At 45.4% G+C, this 8635-nt stretch overlaps 1 pseudogene; it reads left to right on the forward strand.

Moving 5' to 3' along the window:
* The first annotated feature begins 299 nt into the window (after positions 1-299).
* Positions 300-1801, forward strand: LOC119559719 (annotated as a pseudogene).
* Positions 1802-8635: the final 6834 nt, after the last annotated feature.

The following is an 8635-nucleotide window of genomic DNA, read 5'->3' on the forward strand; positions in this document are numbered from 1 at the left end:
CACACTACAATGAATAAGATTTTCCTACAAGTGAAACTCTAAGTCGATCTGAGAACTAGGCCATGGGAAGGAAATGTCGCTGAAGCGGAAACCACCTCTGTGTGAGTAGGCCGTATGACGTAAGTTGGATAGATCTCAGCTTGAAGAGGATATAAAGTATTTTTTTAGATTATTTGTATTTAAATGGCTACTGATGGTATTTATTGGAATTTATTTACAGGTACTTATATCTTTTTACTTATCATACTTTTAAGACTTTTTGTTCCAGTAATTCCTATCAAAGGAACCTTAGTAGGGCCATGTCAAGGTTCAGTGGCGCCTTACAGCTCACCGATATAGATGACTTTATCACGCCGTCACAGGTTTAATACTACATAGTATTAGCATATACATATTTGCGATGTAAATGTACATTTTCAAATATTTGAATAAATAGATGCATTAAACCCTTGCAAACCGTGCCCATAGATAAGATGACGTCGAAGACTTGGGCCAAAATCACCTTACGGGGAGACAGCTACTTTGAGAAATCTGTGGGGGGAAGTTTTTAAGCTCTCCGGATTATTCTTTCACAATCTGAAATGCTATTGCAGAGTGGTAACCAAAAACTTCAAAAAGTAGAAATCACTCTGCAAGACTGCCTGGCCTGCTCAGGGTGTATAACTTTCGCCGAAGGCGTTCTGATCAACCAGCAGAGCCTGGACGAGTTTCTCAAGGTCCTTTCTGAGAACTCAAAAAATAAGGCCTCTGGGGAGTGCGATAGATTGCGTGCCATTGTGGCTACCCAGCCATTACTGAGTTTAGCTCATCGATATCAGATGGGAGCGGAGAATGCTGCGCGCCATTTAACAGGGTACTTCCGCATTTAAGGAGCCGACTATGTTTTGTGCATGCTAAGCTCTTCTTGTCCGTGGTGGGTATGCTATGCAGAAAAGACTCATGGGAACTTCGTACTGCCTTTCGTTGCCACCACCCGATCGCCACAGCAAATAATGGGAGTGCTAGTAAAGCAATTCTTAGCCGACAAGCTGAATATTCCTGGATCGCGAGTCTACCATGTGATAAGAAGCTAGAGGCCTCCCGTAATGACTTCTTCAGCAAACTGAACAATGCACAGGACGTGGACTGTGTAATCACATCAGGTACTGAGAGATAACCAAAACGTTCGACCTGAAAATAATGTAGCTTATATGCAGTTGAGGTTGAACAGATGTTGACCGAGCACCAGCGAACACTGGCGGAATGCGACCCCGATGATCTGGACTGGCCCTGGCTTGAAGTAAGACCAGAATTCATGGTGTGGGCCCACGAGGCGACCCTGTCTGGTGGTTACGCAGAACACATATTCAAGTTCGCTGCTCGAGAGCTCTTCAACGAGGAAACACCGGAAGAGCTTGAGTTCAAACATCTTAGAAATCGCGACTTTCGAGAAATAATTCTTGAAAACAATGGCAAGGCCGTCTTAAAATTTGCTATTGCCAACGGCATCCGGAACATACAAAACCTGGTTCAAAAACTGAAGCGTGTAACAGGTGCACATTCCCATTTTGTAGAGGTTATGGCATGTTCTTCAGGCTGTAATAACGGAGGAGCACAGGTACGACCCATAACCGCGCAGCATGTTCGCGAGCTTACCCAGCAACTAGAGGAAATGTACCAGAAGCTTCCACGATCATAGCCCGAAAACGCTTTAACAAAACACATATACAACGACTTTCTAGACGGATTTCAAACGGAAAAATCCTATAACCTGCTTCACACTAGTTACCAGTTCAGTACATCTCTAAATATTAAGTGGTGAAAGTAAATTGCTCTGCTTTATTTTCTGTTAAGTTTACGGTCATAGCATATGTTAAGTTTTTAGGAAACACTGTTATTTGTTTATATTGGTAGACTGATAAACTTTTTTGTGCGAGCTACAGTTTTCAGTCAGGTGAACTCTAACAATTAGGTCGGTGGCCGAGAGTTTCTATAATAGCTTGTCACGTAGTTCTCTGGCCGGGGTAAAACAAGAAATTTATATAGAAGGGTGGAATCTGTAGTAGGAATTTGTATGGGAGGTGGCAGAACGAGGTACTGAGGGGGGCGATCGCACTGCTTGGTGTGGAACTTGGGGGGGGGTGTCTCGCTGAGAACGTTCTCTGGTGGCAGAGCGAGGTACTGAGAGGGCGATCGCGCTGTTTGGTGGTGAACTGGGATGACTCCGACTGGGAGGTGGCAGCACGAGGTACTGAGAGGGCGATCGCACTGCTTGGTGGGGAACTTGGGCTGTCCCGCTTAGAACGCTCTCTGGTGGCAGAGCGAGGTACTGAGAGGGCGATCGCACTGATTGGTGGTGAACTTGTATGACTCCGACTGGAGTTGGCTACGGGGATTCCGCCGGACGTGAACGGCGCGGTTTATCCGGGTGAACTAGGGGGAGTCTACGGGGGTCCTACACTCCGGATATTCTCGGAATCTACCCGGTTTCTACACTCCGGATGTTCTCGGAGTCTACGAGGTTTCTACACTCCGGATATTCTCGGAAACTACGAGGATTCTACACTCCGGATGTTCTCGGAGTCTACGAAGATTCTACACTCCGGATGTTCTCGGAGTCTACGAGAATTCTTCACTCCGGATGTTCTCGGAGACTACGAGGATTCTACGGTGGGAGCTCTCGGCCGAGATGCGCCGCGTAAATGCGAAACCAAACACTCGCCGTTGATCTGGGTCGAGAAAGGGTAGGAGAAGGAGGAGGGGGGTGTAGGGGTAGAACTAACACACGGGGTTTTTAAGTTTAAGGTTTGTATTGGCATTTGATAAGAATAGGGGGGCCCTGGCTGCTGCCCTCACAATGGGTATGCTTGCTTACGTGTATTTTGATGCGCTGGTCGGTGTTGCGCAGATCGACAAGAGCCTAAAACACTAAAGGAAAAGGTGCAGCGTCGGGCGCGGGTTCGGAGACGCAAGGCTGACTTGAGTCCCCGGCGGATCGGCGCGTATCTTGTCACATGTGTGTCGGTAGTGGCGTGCCGGAGGGATGCTGGGACACACGTCCACTCTCGGCGAAAAGTCAAAACGGGAGAGGCCGAGCTTAGGAATCAGAGATCGCACTTCAGTCGAGCGTTGCGCTCGCTGAACCATTTCCCCTCTATCGGTGATGCTATCGATCGCGGGCCTCTCGAGTGCGATAACGCGTTAGGGGTGCGTGTCTTGTCTAGGGTGCGTGTCTTGGCTCTAAATTAATACTAGGTTAATTAGTTTCCTTAGTTCCTATTATCTTAATTCATAACGTTGAATTTCATGTCCAATCTTAAAGTTAATAGCGAAACAATGACGATGATTACAATAAACTAAATATGAATGAATAGGATTTGTGCGCCCTTGATTTAGGGCGTTACAAGAGATATTGGTGGTCAAAAATACTACTATTTTAAAATATAAATTGATTATCTAATGAGATAATTACCACTTTGGAGCTGATTCGTCTCAACATTTTAAGTTCAAAAACTAACTGCTGAGCCGATCAGGTTGACTTTTTAATAAACCGTAAAAATAATGCCACTTTTTGCTTTTAAAATCTTTTTATTGCGAAGAAGAAACCACAATTAAATTGAAGCGTGGAAATAATCATTAAATTACCCATTTTGACATTTTTTGTAGTATTGCTTTACCATACACAGTGATAAACTTAAATGTTGGCACGATTGACATCTTGAACTTTAAGTGCTCTTTTTTTATACCCTTGCAGAGGGTATAATGATTTCAGTCAGAAGTGAAGTGAAGGAGATATTTCCGACCCCATAAAGTAAATAGATCATCAGACGAGTCGATCTAGCCATGTCCGTCTGTCCGTCCGTCTGTCTACGCAAACTAGTCTCACAGTTTTAAAGCTATCGGGCTGAAAATTTCCCAAAAGTCTTATTTCTTTTGCAGGTAGTATATAAGTCGGAACTAGACGTATCGGACAACTATATTTTGTAGCTCCCATAGGAATATTCGGGAAAAAATACCAAACAAATTTATATCTGGTGTTTTTAAACATATAACCACCTATGCTTGGAAATAATTAGTTCTGAATTTCGAATTTAATTTTATTAAAATCGAACGACTATATCATATAGCTGCCATAGGAACGATCGGAAAATTGGTGGGAAAATAAAATGAAACAAATCATAGCTTCGGTGTTTTTTGACATATTATCTTATACTATTGGGAATAACATTTTGTGTATTTTTAAGAATTTCGAATTAAATTTAATAATAATCGGACGACTCTAACATATAGCTTTCAAAGAAACGGTCAAAGAATAATGAAATAATTATTTTTAAAAAATTGTGCTTTTTTTGGGTTTGATCGTATTTTTTTCTACTCTGGGATGTAGAATATTTTAACTTTTCAGCATTACGAATTTAGTTTTACACAAATATCACTGAAGCTGAAACAATCCTTAAAAATTTAACATGGTGTTACTAACATTGATTATTTCTTATAACTGCAAGGGTATTCAAGCTTCGGCTTGCCGAAGTTAACTTTCTTTCTTGTTACCTTTATAAATGTATAATAATATTATTCAACAAAATTATTTTGAATAAATGGAACAATCCAATTATTATTGTTTCACTGAATTATCTCTTAAGCCTATATTTTTTAATTTTATAGGTTAGGTTAGGTAGGAGTGGTTGGAGACTAAATATTAGTCCCCTCACTTAGGCCACAATGGGCCCCTTGTGATACCACATGATCTCTGAAAGATCCGTTTCCCTAGCTCATGGGTTTTCTGCCTTCTCGAAGTATTCTGTTCTTCTTAAGAAGCATAGTAGTTTTTGAATGCTTACGTCCTGAATGGCCGCAAGGTTCGGAAGTGTGTAGCTACCTAGGGTTTGAAAGCGCTTTGGGTTATGCGCTGGGCAGAAGCATAGGAGGTGTTCGATGCTCTCCTCTTCGTCTATCTCCTTGCAGCTGCGGCTGAAGTCGTGGTTACTTAGACCCAGCCTTATCGCATGAGTCCCTATAAGACAGTGGCCCGTGAGGGCATTTAGGAGAGTGGAGATGTCCTCCCTGCTACATTGTAGGAGAGTTTTTGTTCTTTTCGTGTTATAGTTTGGCCATGTGAGTCTAGAATTGTGGCATGTTGAGATTGAGTTCCAACGGTTGTTGGAAAGAGTATACAATCTCTGCCTGAGATGGAGCTTGCAGGTAGCCATGGGCATCCCTACCGTGTCCTTATCACGAAGGATATCGGGGGTTGTCCCCTGTCTTGCCAGCTCGTCTGCTATGCAGTTGCCCTCAATGTTGCGGTGCCCAGGCACCCAGATGAGGTTGATTCTCAGATGAGTGGCCATCTCGTTAAGAGATTTGCGGCATTCAGAGATTGTTTTTGAGCTCGTTGTGTAGGAGTCGAGGGCCCTGAGGGCAGCTTGACTATCCGAGAATATGAAGATATCACTGTCTTTATGTACAGACGTGTTCAGGTGGGTAGTGGCTTCCTGAATTGCCATCACTTCCGCTTGGAAAACACTACAGTGGTCTGGTAGGCGGAATGAGACTTTTATGTCTAATTCGGGGGAGAAGACTCCCCCACCTGTTTGGGAGTTAAACTTGGAGCCGTCCGTGTATATGTTGACGGCGTTTACGAATTGATGTGGAAGGTTGTCCCAGTCTGAACGGGTGGGTATATGAATTTTGTATCTTCTTTCGAAGTTGACTATGGGTGGGACGTAGTCTGTATAACGTGGTAGGGGTGAATGTTTTGATAGGATAATGGAGTGACCCGTGGAGCCCGTTGTCCATGCCGCTGCTTCACGGAGCCTCAGCGCTGTTGCAGATGCCCAGCTTTTGGCAAGTAGGTCCAGGGGTTGGAGATCGAGAATTGTGTTTAGTGCCTCAGTGGCGGTAGTGCACAGCGCCCCACTGATGCAGAGCTCTGCGCTCCTTTGGATCTTGTGAAGGATCCGGAGGTTGCAGTTCTTATCTAGAGAACGCCACCAAACGATGTTTCCGTAGAGGAGAATGGGCCTGACTATTGCAGTATATAGCCAGTGAACTATCATGGGGGAGAAACCCCACTTCCTCCCTATGGCTTTTTTACAAGCGAAGAGGGCTATGGCCGCTTTGCGTGTGCGATCTAGGATGTTATCAGTCCAGAGGAGCTTTTTGTCAAGGATGACACCTAGGTACTTTGCTTGGTTGCTGAAGGTTAGGCGCGTTTATTGTAGTTTTGGGGGAACTAGAATTGGTACCTTGAACTTCCTTGTAAAGAGAACTAGTTCGGTCTTTTCCGGGTTAACTCCCAGTCCACAGCCAGCCGTCCACCGGGAAAAGGTGGATAGGGCTGTCTCCATTAGATTACAAAGGGTTTGCGGGAATTTGCCCTGCAGTAGGATAACCACGTCATCCGCGTAGGCTACCACTTTTGTGCCCGCCTCTTCTAGAAGTGATAGCAGTTTGTTGACCACCAAAACCCATAGAAGAGGTGAGAGTACTCCCCCTTGTGGGGTTCCTCTACTGACATTCCTGGTCGAAAGGGCCGATCCCATAGTGGAGTGCACTACCCTGCTGGTTAGCATGGTGTGTATGAGTCCCACTATGGGCCGCTCAATGCCCAGTTCAGTCAGAGCACCAGTGATCGCCGTTGGGGTGACGTTGTTGAAGGCGCCTTCTATGTCTAGAAACGCTGCAAGAGAGTATTCCTTATTGTGGAAGCCTCGTTCTATACTGTACACTAGAGAGTGGAGGGCGGTATCGGTTGATCTACCCTTACGGTACGCATGCTGTGCGTCAGAGAGTAGGCTATGGTCGATGGTTAGTCTGATATGGGTGTCAATTAGCCTTTCCAGGGTCTTCAACAAGAAGGAAGAGAGACTGATCGGGCGGAAGTCCTTTGGGTTGGTGTGGGAGGGCTTGCCGGCTTTCGGTATAAAAATTACCTTAACGTCCAGCCACCTTGTTGGAATATGGTTTAGAGCAAGGCAGCCGTGGAAGATGGCTGTCAGCCAGGGAAGGGACATATCTAATGTCCGTTGTAGCTGGGCCGGGAAGAACCCATCTGGGCCAGGTGATTTGAAGGGCTTAAAAGAGTTAACAGCCCACTGAATGCGGTCAGGGTTTGAAATGTTGGCAATACTCTGGTCGTCTAGATTCACCTCTATGTGGAGGTCCTCCACTACCTGGGTATTGTTAGGGAAGTGGGTGTCTAACAGTAGTTCAAGGGTTTCCTGACTGTTTTCCGTCCAGCCATCATCATTGGTTTTAAGATAGCCAATGGTAGCGGGAGCTTTAGCTAGAATTCTTCTGAGTCTGGATGCCTCCGCAGTAGATTCTATGCTACTGCAGAAGTTAGCCCAGGCTCTTCGTTTTGATATTCTTATTTCCTTTTTGTATAGGCTTAGATTTGAATGATATAGATTCCAGGAGGATTCGCTATTGTTATATTTAGCTTTGTTGAAGTAAGTTCTACACTCTCTTTTAAGGTTCGCCAGGGTTGGGTTCCACCATGGGGGTTTGTGCTTTGTTTTGACTGTTCTACTTGGGCAAGCCCTTTTTAAGGCCTCCCCGCAGATATCAGTAAAAGTGTTAACTAGGTTATCTAATTCTTGACGGTCGTGTATGCGTGTCGGGGGAGCGAGTAGGTTCCTGTTGAGGAGATTTTTGTAGTATCCCCAGTTGGTTAATCTTAGATTAGTGATGTTCTCGGCTGGAGGATGGTCTAGACTTATTGTAAATTCTATGTAACGGTGGTCTGAGAATGAGTGTTCGATCCCCACCTTCCACGTTTCTAGTTGGTTAAGTAGGGGATCAGATATTAGAGTAATGTCTAGTACTTCCCTCCTATTTCTAGTGATGAAAGTTGGGTCATTACCTTTGTTGCAGATGAATAGATTTGATTGAAGGAGATAATCGTAGAGTAACTCACCCCTTTCGTTGGTGTTTGTACTTCCCCATTGTGTGTGGTGAGAGTTAGCGTCCCCACCCAGGATGAGTTCCTTAGATGAGTGAGTGCGTATGAGTTGTTGTGTAGTGGTGTTTGGTAGTGGCCCTTCGTGGTGGTGAGCCAGATAGAATGATGCTATGGTGTGATGGGTGTGTTCGCTTAGCTCCAGTCTGACCGTGGTAAGGTCGCCTTCGCTAAACTGTGGAATAAGAAATGTGTTAAAGTGTGTTTTTGTAAGAATGCAGGTTCTGGTTTTACCCTTGTCCTTGGTGTAAAATAGCTTGTATAGGGGGGTTGATAAGCCACAGATGTTGTTACCAACAATCCATGGCTCTTGAATGAGGACTACGTCTATGTTGCCTGTTGCCAGGCGGGTGAGGAGGGCAGCGGATGCTGCCTTGCTGTGGTGCAGATTAATTTGCAGAAACTGCACCATCTTTGGGACTGGGGTCGGGCTGGGCACCCTCCGCTTCCTCCGCTATGTCATGGAGGACAGAGCGCCCTGGTCGGGTTGTGTCCTGGGTGCACAGCTGTTTCAGGCTCTCCGTCAGCTCCGAGTCGGTTGACACGTAGCCGGTGAGGGTGGCCTCCTCGTGATCTGGTTCGTCGTCGCTCGGGGGTTCGTACGACGCACAGGCAGCCAGGTTGTCTGCCGCTATCTTATCTGTGTCATATATACGAAGCTGCACCTTATCGAACCCGTAGTTCACTCTGTGCTGT

This window comes from Drosophila subpulchrella, unplaced genomic scaffold (assembly GCF_014743375.2).
Source record: "Drosophila subpulchrella strain 33 F10 #4 breed RU33 unplaced genomic scaffold, RU_Dsub_v1.1 Primary Assembly Seq35, whole genome shotgun sequence".
NCBI lineage: Eukaryota > Metazoa > Arthropoda > Insecta > Diptera > Drosophilidae > Drosophila > Drosophila subpulchrella.